The sequence below is a fragment of the Molothrus ater genome, chromosome 2 (assembly GCF_012460135.2).
Source record: "Molothrus ater isolate BHLD 08-10-18 breed brown headed cowbird chromosome 2, BPBGC_Mater_1.1, whole genome shotgun sequence".
Lineage (NCBI taxonomy): Eukaryota > Metazoa > Chordata > Aves > Passeriformes > Icteridae > Molothrus > Molothrus ater.
The window spans coordinates 83,109,115-83,128,885 of NC_050479.2; the positions used below are offsets into that span (position 1 = coordinate 83,109,115).

At 40.8% G+C, this 19,771-nt stretch overlaps 1 protein-coding gene across 19 annotated transcripts in view; it reads right to left on the bottom strand.

Annotated features, from left to right (window-relative positions):
• Positions 1 to 19,771, bottom strand: part of DLG2 (discs large MAGUK scaffold protein 2) — a 984,854-nt gene that overhangs the window by 618,409 nt on the left and 346,674 nt on the right. The gene's annotated exons all lie outside the window — the stretch shown is intronic.

The following is a 19,771-nucleotide window of genomic DNA, read 5'->3' on the forward strand; positions in this document are numbered from 1 at the left end:
AAAGAGAGAAATGGAAATGAGGGGGACTAGCAGGTGTGGCAGTATTAGCATGTAAAAGGATGTAAACGCCTACTCATAACAATCACATAAGATTGTCATGCTAGCTGAAGTGGGCTGAAATTATTCCATCGGAAGAAAAATACTGCAGCTCCTGATTTGGTAAAAAGCCAGTGAGTTGCTGCAATACATAGTCATAGTGTGGAGAGAAGAGAAAAAAAATGACTTATCTAAGAAGCCAGGATCCTCAGCCTTTATCAATATGCATTCCAGTAAGGATTCCCTTCCCAGCGCCTCCCCGTGAAAAAGAATCAAATCAGTCGCAACTCCAGAGAAGCGATGACCTTTGCTTTCCCCAAATAGATGAATCTCAGCAGGAAACAAACTGTACTCAGAGCTGAAAATCACAGATGCTGGGAGTTTGTAATAAGAGAAATACAAGCAACATTTATCCAATCCTGGCTTGCCACATGGGAGCTTTCTCCAGGCACAAATTTACAAATAGACAGGTTGAAGGATTGCAGGAGACACTGAATAAAGATATGAAGTTACACGGAAAATGCACCAGCATGAAGCTAAAAAGTCAAGCCTCTTTCAACTCTGCTTTGGAGGCAATCTAACTGTCTCCAGCTAGTACTGCTATCCTGCAACCTGCAAACATCTTGCCGTAAACCAGAAAAGCAATAATTAAAGAAGAAGTTTGGGAGCATAATGTTCGTTTGGATTCTGTTAAAGCTGTCACTGCTCCTTCAGTTAAAGCAACACCAGCTGAAAATGCATAATAAAGCACTTGGAGGAACAAATCCCTAGCTGTGCTTTTTAAGAGGATTATTTATATCAAAAGTTGGATTAATGTATCCTCCAGGTTTAGGTTTGGTCCTGGCAGACGCAAATACAAAATGAAAAGGCCATAATATGAAAAGTAAAGTGATGTCCTTAATGATTTCACAGCTGATAGCAGAGTAAACGAAGCAGTTGTTCCACAGTGCCCTGACCCTGCTTTTCTGTGACTCACTAAGCTCTGCCCATCAAATTAGAAACTCTTTCTAAAGAAATGAGAGCAGCTTGTCTCCCTGGCAATTGCAAGTGAGTTCTTAAGTCACAACTGAAACAGTTTGCTGTAACAAACCCGAAGTAGAAATTTGTTATACAACAGAACAGAGAAAATGGCAAATGGAGGTCCCAGTGTGAAGCCAGATCAAGCAGTACAAGAGGATGAATAGCACAGGATTTTTTTTATAAAGCTGCCTGAGACAGCAGACCCTAACTTCGGCAACCTGTTCTACTAAGATTTTATATAGTGTGTTTATATAAGTATAGATACATGCGTGTGCGTGTATGCATATATCTATACTTTAAGTAGAATTTCATTAGGATAATTTACCCTTTGCCAAGTTCAAAGCCATAAAACAACCAATTTCTTCATCTTTGCTCCTACTGTTGCACCATACAATAACTTTATTTTTATCCAATTTTGGTGCGCAGTTAAATTCCAGCTTGGAATAATGTTTTCCCGTTATTGTTTCTCACTCTCTATTTTTGAGTTTAGCACTTGCAAGAGCCCAAGCTCAGTAAAATTACAGCAGTTTCTAGATGGAAGTGGCAGATAGAGCTGTCCCACAGTCAGAGTTACAACCCAGTTCCATTTCTGAAGATTTCTTTTTTGCAAATAACAAGCTCTTACAAACCATTGTCCTTAATTCCCTCAGCTCACACTTTTCTCCCAACCAGCCTGGACGCGAGCCCGTGTGCCATGGGAGCTCACTGCATGGACTCACTTCAGTCAGCTGTTCCATAACCTGAGTTTGTGTGACCCAGGAGCCCAAAGTGACATTGCAGCAGCACTTCTTTCAACAGTGACTGAGCCTTAGTACACAGACAAGTACTGTGGTGACAAACAGCAGCTGTAACATTGCTGAATCTTTGATCTGTTTATTCCTAGCTTGCCTATCTTGTTATTAAGCTATATATTATACAGATTTTTCTTTCAAGCACTGTCTCTCGCATAACCAGCACTGGTGTAAATATAGAAAAGCGTAGTTTCCATGACAATACATTCCATAGTTACAGCCAGCAGCCACCAGCATTAAAACATGAATCACAGTGCTACCTTGAGGTGTGAGCACACTACATCACTGGCCTTAGAAGCATTAATTTGGGATGGGGGTGGCATGGCAATATTTTTAGGAGACACTACTATAAAATGCCTGGAATCTGTGCTATTAAACTATTTTGGCCCTTCTAATAGCCACCCATGTTAGCAATTTCAGTGATCAGTAATTCCCAATCTGTACCAATCATTAGCATTTTGAAGAGAAGGATGCATCACATCTGTACTTTTCAATGTTTTAAACACGATGTCCTGATTGAAAACCGAACTCAAGCACACAAATGTGATTTCTGATTTAAATGCATATGGCCTAATTAAAATCACCTGCATTTAGTTCCAAATTCTGATTTCAAAGAAGGGAAAGACAATCAGCCAGTTAACCTCTTGGACCATTCAGATCTTACTGCATTCAGCTGGCTCATGTTTTCAAAAGGGAAGACATATCTGTTCATTAAAATTCCCATTTCTTCCCCAGCCTCTGCCACTATTGCAGATTTTCAACCAGAACAGGTTTCACCTGTGATTTCATTTCAGTGTTAAGATGCACCAAACAGCAAGCACCCAAGTATTTTTCAAGGCACGAAATTCATCCCTTCACACTTGAGCTAATCGTTGCTTTCAAGTGAAAAACAGTTACCTGACACACAGTCATTTGGGAATATCTCAGAAAAGGACGATTTATTCCAGTGACAGATTTGAATAATAACTCATGTTGCAATTGGCCAAGACATTTATTTCCATTAAGTGAAAATCACATACAAAAAAATGTCATAAGAAAACATTTGCTCAGAGATCTTTATCTTTTCTTTTTTTACAACAGCACTCATCACACACACAAGTATATTGCCACTTGCCAGGAAAGGCATTTAAATCACAGTCATACTGCAGGAGCAAGGATTCTTGGAAAATCTATGTCCAAATTTTTGTGCTAAGGAATATGCAGAAGAACACAAATTGTGGGTGTTACTCTATGAAGAATCGACGGATCAGTTTTTTTGAGCCCTCCAGCCTTCTTTGGCTTTGAGTGCATTGATCCAGCCACTTGCTCACAGCCAGTCTGATAAGACCTCTCTTGCTCTACCAGCCCCTCTGGAAGCTGCCAACATTTCAGCTCTAGGTTTTCCAAAGATGCCTGTCTGCCTTTCATAGTGCACCATTTTGTGGAAATGGATGAATTAACTTGCAACTGAGTTGCATTTCAGGAAGTATTATGCTCATGTTTGCACGGTATTTCCTTGCTTAATGTGTATATATCTCCTCCTGTACTGGAGCTATTTCAAATAGTAATGCTTAGCATAGGACCTGACATATCATGTGAGAAACAAGATCACTATAAGCAAAAAAAAAAAAAAAAAAGAAAAAAGAAAAAAAAAGACTTGGAGAGGCACAAAGAATTTTTAGGTATTCACCTTTGACTATCTTATGATGCTTAATTTTAGGATTTCTTAATTCTCTGCTGTTTCTGCTGAGAAAATTGCTTAAGTTTTGGTTACTATGGTATACATTTATGTATTTCCCCTTGCCTGATTTCACTACTCAACTTTTTGTTCCATTGCCATACCATTAAAAATTCCACTAAGCCTTACAGCATACATTAGGTATGAGAAAATCACGATGATCTATAAACCCTTGGCCAAGGTATGTGATTATTAACTTGCTTCTAATCTTATGTTAGAATTCAAAACCATCTTTGCTGTTCTCTGAAGTCCCTGAATACTAATCAAGACTCTTAAAAACAAAACCTGTCTCTGACAGTGATTAAAGAGAAGTTGTCTTCTCAAAGAATCAGATAAAAGAAAAAGCAAAAAGGCTTGTTGCACCACAGGCAGCACATACAAAGGGAACCAGAGAAAGTAAATATAAAACAAACTTGAAAGATCCCCCATCAAAATAGAAATGGTTGCACACAACTGTCTCACATGTTCCTTAAGAACAAAATACAGTCTCACACCTCAGTCTAAACCAAAGTCTTTACAGCTGTTCTATCTTTGGAGAGGCTCCACTTTGGTCCTTTCAAGGACTTTAGCTATGTCTACACTTTTTGTGAGCTGGTCATTTTAGGGTATACAATGGGACATGCACTTAATTTTGCTCATTTTTGTCTATCAGTGAGTATCAGAAGCCTGGGCTTAGTTTGCCTGAAAACCCATCTCCCTCTGGAACAGTAATCATAGAATGGTTTGGGTTGAAAGCAACTTTTAAAGGCCATGTAGTTCAAATCTCCTTCAACAAGCAGGGATGCTTTCCACTAGGTCAAGTTGCTTAAAGCCCTGTCCAGCCTGGCCCAGGATGTTTTCAAGGATGGGACATCTACCACCTCTCTGGGCAACCTGTGCCTGTGTTTCAGCACCCCATTGGAAAACAAAAATTCCTTATATCTAGTCTAAATATAGTTTCCTTTAGTTTCAAACCATTACCCCTTGTTCTATCACAACAGAACCTGAGAAGATTTCTGTTCTCATATTTTATAGAGGCCTCTTTAAGTACTGAAAAGCAGCAGCACAGAGCCTTCTCTTCTCCAGACCGAGCAATCCAAACTCTCAGCCTTTCCTCATAGGAGAGACATCCCAATCCTCTGATCACTTTTGCACTTGCTCCAATGGGTCCATGCCTTTCCTTCACTGGGAATCCCAGAGCTGGATGCAGCACTCCAGGGGGAGTCTCACCACAGTGGAGTAGCTGGGGAGAATCACTTACCTCAACCTGCTGCTCACACTTCCCTCGCTCCAGCCCAGGATGTGTCCCACCTTCTGGGCTGTGAGCTCATATCATTGAAGTCTTCCCAGGAAAGACCCTACAGTCACCAGATACCAGCTCAAGAGCTGCTAATTTGTGATCTCCCTAGACCTCATGCAAAACTGTGTTTGAATTGGTTCCAAGGGGTAATATGAGATTTAACTTTCATGTGCACTTTTAGAAACAGGGATAAGACAACTTTTTTTTGGTGTGTCCAAAGGCTCAAGGAGCAGACAAAGTCTGGGCTGATCCTGCCATGAGGAGGAGACGAATAGGGCCACTGGGGTAAAGATGGAACAGAGAGCTCCAGGGACAGCTGTGTAGAAACACATTTGCCACTTCTGTGAGATGTCATTGGGACTGCTGGGACCCACCTATTCCACTGTCATGAGCAGCATCTGCTCCATCACACACAGTGGCTTGTGACAACTGATCTCATTTTCACAAATCACTGTATGGAGACAAGGATGAGCTACCAGTTGGTTCCTGCCAACAGAAGACCCTGCTGGTTCACTTCACCTAGAGATGACAGGGACACGGGGATAGAAAGTTCTCCTTAAGTGCCTTGCAATCTGAGCACGGAGGCAGAGAGAAAGGCAGAAGATAGACTGGATGCTCTGGAAAAAACCTATGCATCAAGAATTCACATGTGGTAGGCAGCTTGGAAAACATGACTCAATCTCTCCACCTGAAGATGGAATTAATGCCTTCTAATTAAATGCCCATATCTCTAAGTATGCCATCCTATAACAGTGATTTTTAAGTTCATGGGAATGTTCTTACAGAAAGTACTCATATTCATAAGTGTTTACACATTATAAAGAGCCACATTCCCTACATAGTTCTACATTTGTAACTAGTGAAAAACTGTCTGAATTATTTATGAAAATAATTTTGATCTGTTAAATCATTTACAAAGTCACCAACTGCATATAGTTTTTTAAAGTAACTTCTCCAGCCAGGTATAAATTTCAAACAAAAATATGAGAGAGGGGAGAAAAAAAATAATTAAATATCAGCTTGAAAGAGAAAATCAAGTATATTGCTGACAGTCCTCAACAGATACAAAACAGCTCCACTTATCTGAAGATTCCTATTTATATCTTGTATTAGCATTTTTAAGGTTTTCTGTGACAAATTAAAGAGAAATAAAGGCCTGATCCTGCTGGCACAGAGTGGAAACATGCACAGAGAATACTTAGAAAATATATGCTTACTTTAATGTCACTACGTAGGCCACTATGTAGGCCTACTTATTCCTCTACGTTTTTATAGTGTAATACACATGCACCTAAAAGAGCTTGAAATGATGAGTTTAGCAACCACATGCTAGAACTCACCAAGGACTAAGAGCTGCACTATTTACCCAGGCTGCTGGGACAAAGGAGGGCTTAGTCTACAGGGAATTTTGTGTTGATACCCTGTTGCTTTCACTAAACTGGCCAGCTCTGCTTGTCAATGTGTACTGAACACATCTTTGCTTTATGCATTGAGTGGAGGTGTCAGCTTGGCCACAGAACTCTCCTTGTGGTCACAAGCTCTGCACTCATGTCCTGTGTGCAAGCAAGACTCCTTCAGTAAGAAGCAGTAGGAATTGGTAGGAATTTTCCATTTGTTTTCCTGCCTCCCCCTGAATCCACTCTACTTCCATTGATGAGAAGTTTTTTCTGGCCTTCCAATTCTATCTTTTTTGTTTATTCTGAATCTTGACGCTGATATCTTGACCAGCTTTCTCAAAATGTTGCAATGGAAGGAACAAGTAACAGTTAACTTCTATTTGTCCTCTCCATGTCGCTCATGACTTTATAAACGAGTTGTACATCCTCTCTAGCTGGTCTATTTTCTGAAATGAAATAGAAAATTTGTAGCTTAATAGATCTCAGCCATTCTTATAAAAACAGCTTCCATATATTTGAAGATGATCACTAATTATCCCAACTTGTTCTACTGAATTCTTTCAAACTTCACCATAGCTCATACACTATAAAACCCCTAATGCCCTTGGTGTTTTCATCTAAAATCTCCCTGTCCCTCTCAAAGTGAGCATCCCAATGGTGACACTGCCCTGCAGAAAAATTCCTCCCATCTCTCGCTTACAGTATTTCTCTAAATATGGTCCAAGTTTTTTACATCAGCTTTGCAACAGCCTTTCATTTTTCCCTGAGACTCACTCTGGGATACATTTCTACACCATTACACCTTTCCCTGCTTTCTGGCTAATCAATACACATTTGGTATTAGTGCAATTGGATATCCCTTACAACATGCAACACTTAATATTTGTACTTCATGTTATTGCTTTCAGGCCATTAATTTATATTGAGCTTTACATATGACATTCCTCTGATAATTTCTGGTGTTCTGAAGGGTATGGACTTCAATAAAAAAAGCACTTGGAAGCAATTCTTCCTGGGATTTAGACTAGCTGGGGCACAGAGTGTTGCAGCACCAAAAAGTTTCAAAGGGGAAATCCACTTTCAAGAAATATATCACTGGTTTCTGAGGAGATACATGCACAACTTAAATCTCACTGCCTTTGGATCACACAGAATTGAAATGCTGGTGATCATTAATGGCCCACATAGATGGGAAACTGATAGGGACCATACCCAGCTGACAGCAAGTAAAGAATCTACTTTCTAATAGTCATGTGTGAAATCTTTTCATGATCTAAATAAAAAAAAATTACCCGAAAAAAACCCCCACAAAATTGAAACCAAATTAATAACCCCAAAAAACTCCACAAGTAAAAACCCATTACTATTACCTTGACCATTTCCTGGAAGTATTTTGTAAGGCCCTGGATTAATTTTCAAATCTGGTTCCCATAACTGGCTTTTGGTGGAGAACCAGTGCCTCTACGACCATCTCGTGTACTGACACTTTCAGACTGCTGCTGGCAGCCTCAGAGAGGAACCACCAGAACCCAGCCTCTATTACTTGTGTCATATGGTACTACTATTTAGAGAGAAATAATAAGCATAAAGGAAGAGTGCTTGATGAAAGCAGAAGTAAAAATAAAACCGATGATACATCAGAATTCATGAGAAGGTCAGGCTATTTGACCCTTTGGAGAAGTGAATTTTCCACATTAGTAGCATTTTGAAAGAAAATCTGTAATCCTGATTGAAAAATATCATTCAACTGAGCTATAATTGCAGGCATAATAAATAAATAAGTACAAAATAAGAGGACCAGGCCTAAATCTAAGTCCTATCATTTAAAGTCTTACATTACTTGCTCCTTATTATAGTGTGCAAGATTTGCTCTGGCTAAGGGTGAAGGCACTCTGGCTGGGAGAAGCAGATACACAATTTCATGCTAGAGTTGAACCCAGGCTGTCACCATATGTGCTAGAAACAGGAGAACACCTTTGGGTTCCTCTGTGAAATTTTAGTCAGAAATTCCCCCTGACATATAGAGGAGGAGGTTCTGATTGCCAGATGTTTGAACTCTGACAATGTTTTTGGTTTTTACAATTTTTTCTACATATAAATGTACCAAACTTGCCCGTTGCCATTAAAAGTGAGCATTTTCTCAGCAGTCAGGAAGATTGTCAGTGATTTCCTTCAGATTCTTGTAACAGGAAATTCTGTTCTCATTTCTGGCAAATGCCACTATCCTCACAGCTTTTGGCATTTAATGGTTTTTCAGCTATGAAATTCTGATTCCATAAAAAAACCAACAACCCAAACCCAAGAAAAACTCACAAATAAGAAACACAGTTGCAGTCACAGCTAAATTCTGTATCAAGATTTCCACCAAAATTGTAATAAAAACATCTATATGACATCATCTACTTTGGCTCTCTGTTTGCTGGCATTTCTAACCTCACCATGCTAAGGACAGACCATGGATCTTGGACACAGTGGACACACAGGATCCCCTCAGGTGTATTTAGGGGAACAGGGGCTGCAGATCCCTCTACTAAATATATCCACTACACATTTGGGAAAAAACCACTGTCAACAAGGAAAAATCATCAATGCCCACCATTGCTTTTTGTAGAGAGAGCTGCCCTTGACTCCAACCCAAGCAGAGGTGCCACCTGGCTGAAGAAAAAGATTTCTGAAAGACTTTTTATTCTCTCAACACTTCCTGTCTGTCTTTCTTGGTAACCTGACCAGTTCTTCACAGTAGGAAAAGAAAAGGTTACCCAGAGAAGGCTGGAAGGGTGTTGATTTGTGTGTGTGGCACAGACGGCAGCCTCTCTCTACCTCCATGGGCTGATGCCCATTCCCATGGCCTTAAATATGAGCTGTAAAGCCACATGGCTCACAAAAAATCAGATGGAGGAGAAGCAAGTTTAATTCTGGGTTGCCTGGGAATCCTATAAATTCTCTCATTCATAGGAACCTCTGGACCAGGCACTCTCAGTCACAGAGCTCCCTTGCTGCTCACAGTTCTGGCTTGACGCTCTTTGCTGGGGCACGTCCAGGGAGAAGCACAGGGCTAGTGACAACAATCCTTCCCAGTCACCACAGACCACTGTCCCTTTACAGCACCCTTCTCTTTCTAGAATGCCTTTTAAAGCCAGGGCAGGGACTTTTCACCCTGACAGCACTGCCCAAACACTCTCTATCCCTAGGGCTAGACGGTACAAGCAGGGTCTGTCACTGTTGGCCAAAGGGAACAGTTCTGTAAATGGAAGACATTAAGGAAAAGCACACCTTCAACTCTGTGTAGGTTGGGAATGTCTCCTACTCCAATGCTCTACCACCCTGGGGAAGGGGAAAGACCTTCCTAAAATGATGTTATACAAAGGAAATGTGTCCTCCAAAGAGTCCATGGGAATAATAAGGTGAAATAAAGGCAAACTTAAGAGAGTTATAGGAGGACCCAGTGCACAGTCCTCTACAGATGACATTTTTAATGCCTCTGAGATGAGGAGCTAAGTGGAAAATCAATGCACTTCTGAGGGAAAGGAGCCAACAGAGCTTAAACTGCTCCCAGTGACTGCAGGCCTATGAGAGCCTGCAGAACCCTCCTGAGCCAGCCCCCAGCTCTGTGTGGTGACTGAAGACCATCTCCTCATCTACCACAGGTTGAAGGGGCTGCTGCCAGGCACAGCACGGCCCCAAGACCATGGTGCCACAGGCACATTCAGAAATGCCAACATGGAAGCGATGTTAACACAAAGGAACAGGCACAAGCTCAGCTTTGGCTGTGGAACAGGAACCTCCCTGTCCTCCTCATAACTAAATTCACACCAGTCACCCAGGAGAGGAGTGCAAAAGAGCCCAGGACCAGAGCTGTTTGACTCTTGCCTGGCTGAGAGCTGTTGTGAGTCAGCCAGACAGACAGACGGAGAGAACCATAATTCTCAGGATGGCAGCATCCTTGGTGCTGCCCCATCCAGGTGTGGGAATGAGCAGGTTTGGGGCAGTGGTAGCTTACCTGGGGAGAGTTGCCCTCCTGCTTCTGTTCAGTCTGCAATGCAGCTGACTTGTCTGGAGCAAGCTTCCAGGAAAAACAAAAAAAGCAGGCTGGGCAAAGTCTGCTCACAGGCTCTGCTGCAGCAGGAGCATCCATCTTAGATCCAGTGGAGGAGGAGAGCTTGGACAAGCTCCCTTTTTAAAGCAACAGTGCTCCCATTGAGTCTGGCAAGGAAGGGGAGTGCTGTGCCCCCAGAAGTGGTTGTGCTGGATCTCTGAAGAGCACTTTATAGGCATTAGCTAATTGAGCTTTGCAAACACCCTTTCAGCAAATAAACATCACCTGTCAAGATTTACATGTGCAGAAAATAAGCTGAGCTAATGTCACCTGCTGCAGAAGTAGCCCATGATTTTAAGGTGCCTGGACCAAAAGTCTCTTGGCCTGATTTTTTTGGTGCATCTGTAGGTTCCTCTGACTCTGACAGTGCAGAACATCTGTATTCTGCTTGTAAATAAGAGTGAATATCTGCTTTTGAAAGCCAACCTCAGGGGTATTTCAAGTTGGAAATGCTATAAAACAGGCACAACAAATCACCAATCATTAAAATCCAATGGTGGCTTTTATGACTAAAGATATCTCAGAAGAAAAGTCTAGAGTCAGGTTTAATCAGATTTTGACTGTCTGCTTCTTTTCATGCATCAAGACAGGCTGTGGCTTCCCCATGGATTCCTGTGGACCTGCTGGCAGAGATTCAGGGTCTGAAAAGGAAAATAAAACTTTCCTTGTCCAGGACCACTTAGTCTGCATGACCTGAAGGACAAGATGGGACACCCTGTCTGGATCCATCACTACCCTACAAAAACTGCCATTAGGAAAACAGAACAGTTATCCTGAGTTTTTCCTTCTGGGGCCACTGGCCACTCTATAAAATGGAGTCAACAGGTAGGAAGCAGGGACATGTGGGACATGCCACATGGCTGGGAGCTGGTATTAACAGAGTGGTACAAGAGGTTTGTTCGGTTTGCTCTTTATTCTCTTCAGACCATATTTTTGTTCTATGGTGGACCCTTAATAAACATCACACTTTTAGCTCTTGAGTGCTTGACTACAGAGCTATAAAAGATGCCTTAGAGGCTGCCCCTCTGCCAGGTTGTTGATGCTGTAGCAGTACTCAACCCAGGCCCAGATTTTTAGTTAGATAGATGCATTCTGGTACCTCGTGGGATTTTCCCTTGTAGGCTGAACAAGTTTGAAATTAAAATTAAAAAACAGGGCAAGTAAGAACACCCACTAGGGCCTACTTGTGATTGTAGTATATAAATAGCTTTAAAAGTCTCAGGTTTCTCTCATGCAGGGCTCCAAACTGGAGAATTCTCTTCCCTTACAGCAATAAGACAACAGCTGAAGCTCCTGTTGTCCTTCAAATTGTGCTTCAAGGTACATCCATGTATTCAGGCAGCCTGTTTTTTCCTCCAAACCTTCCAGATGTGTGAGAGCTACAAGCTGAGTATTCCCCAAAGGGACAGGCCTAAAGGAATTCAAAGTCCTTCGTTAGGCACTCTGTCAATGCTGCAAGCATCGCTATTTAATTGATGTACTCTTTTTATTACATGTGCCCTAAGGGAGTGTGCTGACCAAAGTGTCTTGTAAATTGAATAAATAAACAAATACATAAGCAAGCATCACTGCCTTGACCAGCTCATGGTGTGACAGGAAAGTCTCTGTGGTTTAATGTGGTTTTACACAACAACCCAGCTGTCTGGAATGGCTTGTTTGATCCTCACTAACCCTGGCAGGCTCTTCCAGCCTCTTCCTCTACCTCAGCAAAGACAGAGGATGCCTCTCTTACTTTTCAGATTTCTAAGGTCACTTTACTGATTAAATATGTCATTTTAAAAGCTTCCTGTAATGTAAAAACCGCCAATTTCCTTCCTTCATCTGGAAAATGGGTGAATAATTTCATCATTTGCTGTTAAAAGGAATGAAGTAGTATTCTTCTCCGATCTTTCCCTTCCCCTGTTGTTGACCTGCCCCACTTCACAGCTCTGCAAAGTCATGATCTCTTCTCATTCTTACTTGTGTGTTGTTTAGAACAAAGTACTTCTCGAATATATCTTTTAACAAAACCTTAGAAAATATAGCTGTAGCAGTCAGAGTCAGGATTACAGTGCAAATAAAAAAAAAAAAAAGGTGCCAGCTGGGGAGATAAACTGGCTTAAGAGAAAGGACAGCAAACAATATAGATATGGGAGCCATTACCCAGTAAGGGCTGGCCACCCAAAGCCTTGCACTGCTGCTTGAGCAGGTTTTACAGCCTGTGCACATTGCTGGGCTGCCTCACAAAAAGCACTATCAGTGCCCCAGCTGGCTTGTACACACCTACAAGAACTGAAGCCACATGCAGTCAGGTCTTCATGCTCATGAATGTTATGCATGTGAGAGATTTTACAGCTGTGAGTCATCATCTTTGCCTACATTCATGTGCTCCCTTCCACTCTGGAAGGAAAGAGCTTTCATTCACGAAAAGAGAAAATATAGGTTTCAAGACAGATCATGATGCAATCACACTCTTTTATAGTGTTCAGCTTCTCGTTATGAAATATGATTCCCCTGAGGCATGACTATAGAGTGTGGAAAAGTGAGTTAAAATGGAAAACAGGTTGTGCCAGCCACGCCTCTAGGACTGCCCAAATCACTTCCTCTGACTGTAGACTTCCCTCATGGAGCTGTTTAAAATTTTCAGGACAGTTATCTTAGACTATCTTCACATTAAAATACAGTAAGTGTTGTTAGGATGATCTTTAATATAGAGCTTAAAGAGACTGAAGAAATGAAGATGAACTGAACTTGAGACTGAACATAGCCCACATATGTCCCAGAGCTCCGTGCTCTTTCCCCCTCAACCATGTTGCAAAATTATTTTGGGGCAGGGTAGGTGCCATAGTCAGGCTTTTATGTGAGCCAAGCAAAAAGAAAACAATATACCCTATTTCTCCCAAATATGTGAGGTCTCTGTTCTCCTTGGGGCAGATACTGGCCAAATCAAATTGAGATAAAATCAAAATCGGGAAAAATGTCAGAGAAGGGTTATTTCTGAGGGGACATTTGCAGAATCCTTCAATTTGGATATACTCCTAAAATTGTTTCAGAATAGGAAAATAAGGCAGGATGCCTGCTTTTTTGAGAAACTGGAAATGTTTGACCTTAACATATGATTAGCTGTTAAATGACTTTCAAGGAGACTTTCCTAGGATAATCTACTTAGCCTTTAGCACTCATTTATTGCTTCGTAGTGGAGATTAGGGTTAATTGTCAAGAACAGCATTACTTAGAGTATCAACTACATTTTTTTCAGTTAAGTAAATTATTCCTTTATGGGAATAATGAGAAAATTTTATGTCCTCTTTTCCTGTATTTTATGTATTGTTATGGAATAGGTGACCATGAAAGTCATGTAAGGAATGATGGAAATTAAGCACTCTACAGTTGAGAAAAAAATCACCAAAAGAACTGATGGACTTGTGGTCACCCAGAAGGTTCTTAAGATATTTCTGAATTATGGATATGATGGTCATCACTTTTTGCTACCAGGTATTGGCCTAGACAATGGTTCTAGGTAGAAATTAAGGAATCCTGATAAATTCTTAAGTAATTAAATCAAGGCGAGACAGTGTCTGGACAATGAAAAAAGATTGTGGTTAAGTTTATGATTTCTAGACATGCTCTAGATGCTTACAAAAAAATTATGTCCAACTGAATCTAACTCAGGCCAAGAAATTCAGCATACTTCATAATGAAACCTCTTCAGGGCTCTTTCCCTGCAACTCACACAGGCCACATCCAAAGCACTTGATCTTGGGTTTCTGTGGGGTTGAAAGACATGGACCATGCTATACTAGCAAAGCCAGTTTATTACACAACTCACTCATATTATTTATAGTTCTCTAAGTTCAATGCTGAATTTTCCACTGGGACCCCTTTGCTCCTGTGTTCCCATGCAATCTTTTTGGTTATCAGGTCCTTGTTACATTCTTTTGTGTTAGCAATGTCCTTGTTACATTCTCTCTTGTCAGAGCAGTTAGACTGACCAGACATGATGTCTTCACTTCTGTTCTTGCCTTGAGTTTATCTCTCCGACAGCTTCCACTGTCCCTGGGCCAAGAGGTCAGCAGCATCATCCAGCTCAGCTTCTGTAGCTGTCTGATCTTCCACAGGTTTCCATGACACTAGAAATCCGTGTTTCTTCTGTGGGTGTATGGGGATCCTAAACATCCTGGGATTGTGCTGGACAACTCTGTAGTTTCCAGACTGTGCACTTTCTTCTCTAGCAATTTTTGTGTCATGGGATATGCCCCAGAATGTTTGTTTGGCTCCAAAAGCCAGTCAAAGAGTGGATTTACATTACGCAACATGTACAGAGGATGAGGCCCTTTGAATTAGCTGGGAAGCTAAAGATATACATGGAGACACTGACACTGGATTTTTATCACAATGGGACCTCATACATAAGAAGGAATTGTAATCAAATCCTAGGAGGCAGCTGAGAGGTGGCAATCAGAATCTCCAGGATTAGAGAATGGTGTTTATAACTAATCCTTTGCTCAAAATGACATAGGACTAAGGGTAATGGTTTTAAACTGAAGGAGCTGTAGTTTAGGTTAGATGTAAAGAAGAAGATTTTTAGAAGGAGAGTGGCACAGTTTGTTCAGAGAGATGGTAGATGCTCCATCCCTGGAAACATTCAAGATCAAGATGCAGAGGGCTCTGAACAAGTGGGTGTAGTCAGAGATGTCCCTGAACATTGTAGAAGGGTTGGAATAGATGGCATTTACAGGTTCCTTCCAATCTATCCTATCCTATAATTCTATGATTCTGTGATTCTCTGACATTACTCTTGTCCTGTTCTGGGACATTCAAACACCAAGAGCCCTCTTCAGCAAAGGTAGTTTGCCAGAGTACCCTGTTGTGACTGCTTTCAGCCTGAAAACACTCAAGGGTCAGGCTGATTGACAAATTACCTTAATTTAGCAATTGATTTTGCCTCAAATAAATTGCTCCCATATGTTTACTGTTAATCTATGGAAACTCCTCTTTTACTGGAAATGAAATTAAATCCCCTCACATTTTTCACAGGATAAAAGCACAGACACAGTCAATCACACGCTCAACAGACATGTGATGTCACTTTACCATGAGTTCAAATAGGCAGAGGAGTGTGCGGGACTGTGGTCTTTAGCTTCTGTTATTATTACCTCTGTTTCAGTATTATCATTTAAAAGATCTTTGTCCTCTCATAAATACTTCTCTCAGTTTATTTCTGCCAGTTCCTAACATATGAATTTTCCTATATTTCTCAAAGGGTAATGTCCATGTACATGCAGCCAATGTTAGAATCTCAATCACAATTTTCTGTCTTTTATTTAGTGATTACTGCAAATTAAATTTGTACTATACTGTGTGAGATGAAAATGCCACCCCCGAAGGCTTAGTAATCAAAGTCAGACTACTGAAAATTGTTCTGGAGAGGTGAAAAATACATATTTATCGATATAGTAATTAAAATATAGGTAACTCATCTTCAGGTATTATTAAAAATTACAGTGTTTAAAGAAAGCAATTCATTCAGCTGTGAATATAAATTCTTGTTTTACTCTGGATGATAAACAGAAATACTGAATTGCTGGAATTCTATTATTTTAATCGGAAACCACTTTTCTGAATAAGATAATCTGCCAGCCACAACCAATAATTATACCTTTTTTCATAACTATATGCAATAGTGGTGTCTGTTTTAGACTATTGCATTTTCAGCCATAGGAAGGAGCTAAAGTTACATAAATTTCCTGGAAGAGTACTTAGACAGCTGTTTACCTCAAATTGTGCTTGTTTCTGGCATCAGTCTGATATACAAGTTATTTTATAGTTGTGGCATAGAAGTAATAAAGAAATTGCTGAACTATTAGTACACAATTTATGCTTGCCTGTGTACCTCACAAAAAGATGCTTTTGTATTTTTGACGAATATTGCTAGTGATAACACCAATATATGGCTTCAGTTTTACTTCCTTTGCTGGATCTTTATGTGCAACAACAGATTTAAACAATGTAGCACATGAGAATAAATATTAAAAGAAGAGGCATTTATGCAGCTCCTCCAAGTTTAACAATGCTTGCACAGTCGAATTCTCCATCTATGTACCAGGGACAAACATAGCTACACTTGGTTTTAACGGGAAATATTTGTGTTAATATTCCACGTATCTATGCAGATTGAAATTAGGTGCTGTCTAACTTTAAAGGATGCTATTCTGTAAATTGGAGTTGTCAGGCTGAGCCAGGCTCATGCTGGAGAACTGGCAAGAGCCAAAAGGTGGGAAACTGCCTCACCACCAAGGCAGAATGGCAAACCACAGCTGAACCTTCCTCTAACATCCATATGAGATTTCTGGTTACTGGTAAAAATTACTTTTCTAGGGTAAACTGGTTGCCCCTAGGATTCCTCACCACTTCATGTCCTATATTTGGATAACAACCATCTGGGAGGTCCTTACATCTGTAAACCTGAGCTGTCTTTAAATTAAGAGAACTATTCACAGGACTTCTGTAACTGAAGGTGATGGTGCAGTCACGTGAGTGTAGGTTGACATCCTGAGGCTCTGTCAGCTGTTCCTTCCTGCCACCTGTACCTACCCCTCCATGTCCCAGGCAGTCTTCTCTTCCCTCTCTGCTGGCACATCCCATCTCTGCCAGAATATCATGAAGCTTGTGTCAGATCTTGGCACAGGAACATAAAGAGGAGAAGCTGAGTAGGATTCAGGAGCCATGGGAGAATTATATCTACTACTGTGGCTGCTGATCCATTATGAGAATCACAGCCAGAAACTCCCATCTGGAGTCTCCCACCAACTGCTCCTGGGCAGGTTTTGATGCAGTGGTATCAACAAGTTGAAACTTCCCCCTAGAGAGGAGTTTAAGCAGAAGTGGAAACTCCACCCATAATTAGTCCCTCTTATTTGAGATCTCAGGATACACATGGATCATATTTTAAAGCATTTCTGTGCAATTAGCCCTCTAAGGAGGGCTATATTAGAAACATCCAAAGGAGGGTTGATTTTAAATTCCACTACTCTGTTCTACTGAAAAACCTGAAAAATATCTTGAGAGAGAGGAACACAGTTATGAACTGACCGTTCCTGATACGAGATATTTCTGTAGAGGTTTCTTACGGCTATCTTGCACAAAGCAATATATTGCCATTTTTTCAGTACAGACACATTTCTCATCTGACAGTTCTAAGAATGTTTCTTTTTTTGTACAGAAAGGAAGACAGAAGACTAGGACGTTTTTACTTGGAGCAAGGAATGTTCTATGCCATGCATTATTTAATGAGGAAAAATGTAGATCACAGAATCTCAGGATAATTCATGTTGGAAGGGAACTCAGGCAGCCCTTGGTCCAAACTTCCCCTCAAAGCAGGATCAACTATGAAGGCAGAAGAGGTTGCTCAGGGCTTTTTTCAGTTAGGTCCAGAAAGATTCCAAGGATGGAGACTGCACTGTGTCTCTGGGAAACCTGGCCCACTGTTGGGCTGTTGCAGAATGAACCATGTGTCCTTATGTCCATTTTGAACCTTTCTCATTTCAATCTAGGACAATTACTCCTCATCCTTCCACCATTTGCCATTCAGGTTAGTGATTATTTGCTCTTGAAGCCATTCCTTCCTAAAGGCTGAATGAGGCTTGGTCTTTGTCCCTCTTTGTCCCTTTTCCGCAAAGGGAAAGTGCTCCAGCTCTGACATCTGAATGGGCATCTCCTAAACTTGCTCGTATTTAATAAACATCTGCTTTGTACTGGAAGATGCATGGAGTTTAACAAGCTTTGAGAAGAGGAAAGTAACCTCTTTCCTGGATAGCCTGGCTCTGCTCCTGCTTATACATGTTGAATTTAATGAAGTTTTTGTTGGCCTTATTCTCTGGACCATCCAGGTCTGTAGATGGCAGCCCTGCCTTTAAGCATGTCAACTTCTCCCTGCATTGTGGTGTTTGCTGACGTGCACGTGCTCCTCATCCCCAGACTCTGCTAGAGACCAACTGATAAAGAGCAAAGATCCTAGAATAGATTTTTGTGATACACTTGCCGTCAAGGTAGAGGGTGACCCACTAACCAGTGCCCTCCAAGTCTGGTCATTCAACTAGCTTGTTCCTTATCTAGCTGTCCAGAAACCTGGATACAAGAGGAGGCAAGTCAAAAGTCTTAAAATTATATCCATGGGCACTTCTCATTTACATGACTATTCATTTTGTTATAGGTTTATGGCAACCATGGCCTTGCCTGAGGTAATAAAATGCAGATGTATGGACACCACTGCATTTTAACAACATTTTGGATGACCTAGAAGAAGCTGGATTACAAACAGAATGTAATTCAGGATGAGATATGTAGAGATCAGGAGGATCACAGAAAGCAACCACAGTCATACACTCTTTCCATAAACAAACTGTCCTACTGTTATTGCACCAGAAAAGCTCCCTGGGAGAGAAAGGATGGAAGGACAAAACAAACAAAGGCACAAATGAGGAAAGAGAAATGGTACAAGTGGCACACAATCAAAAGCATGTTGGTAGGGAATGAGAGGGGCAAGCTGAGCTGAGCCCCCATGAGGGCAGTCTATTCCCCGGAGGTGCCAAATAAACCAGTGAACACCACGCACTGGTGCTCACAGGTGACAGGAGGAGGAAAAGAAAACAGCACTTAACATCTATAGAGCCTCCACCATAAAATCTCTCTTGCAGCCAGTGGGTTTGCCCATGCCTGAGGGAAGTTGGTGATGAAGTTTGATGTGTGCCTGGGGCCCTGGTGAGGAGAGACTTTGAATCCAGGGACAAGATATGGGGAAAAGGAGGCACTGATCCATAACAGCCCAGTGCTCAGCAGGGCTGTTCAATGTTTTCAAACTAAAAATGCAAACCCTACAACTTTTTAAAAGTAGATCTGTTAAGATTTAAAATTTGATAAATTATTACATTTAAAATTCAAACATGCACAGTTTATGCTAAACCTGGGCTTACTACAATTATTACAACCAATTAAAGATATAAGAAAGTGTATTGCAACAGTTATTAATTCCCAGATTTGAATGAGTTAAGGAGTACTACCTTCTCCGATAATGGCACAGCTGAAACTGAGAAAATGCTGCTTTTTTTACAACAGCTTGATCTTCATAAATATGTCAAATTACTCTGTATTGTACTTTTTACAAAAGACTGTATGCAAATATTTACATGTTTTCCAAAGGCCAGTACTTTCTGCTTTTGTTGTGTAAATAAGCATTTGCCTTCATTTCTTTGAGTTTCTGTTTATTATCAGATTCAACAGGAATATTTTCATCATGTGAATTAATCCACTGAAACCTGAGAAAAAGAATCAGAAATTAATTAGCCAACATGTTCTCCTTTTACAACTTACAAATAGAAGTCAGATAGGAGAATATGAGAGCTACAGTAACTAAAATTTAAGGAACAAATGACCCACTTTTGAAAGTACCTAAAAACA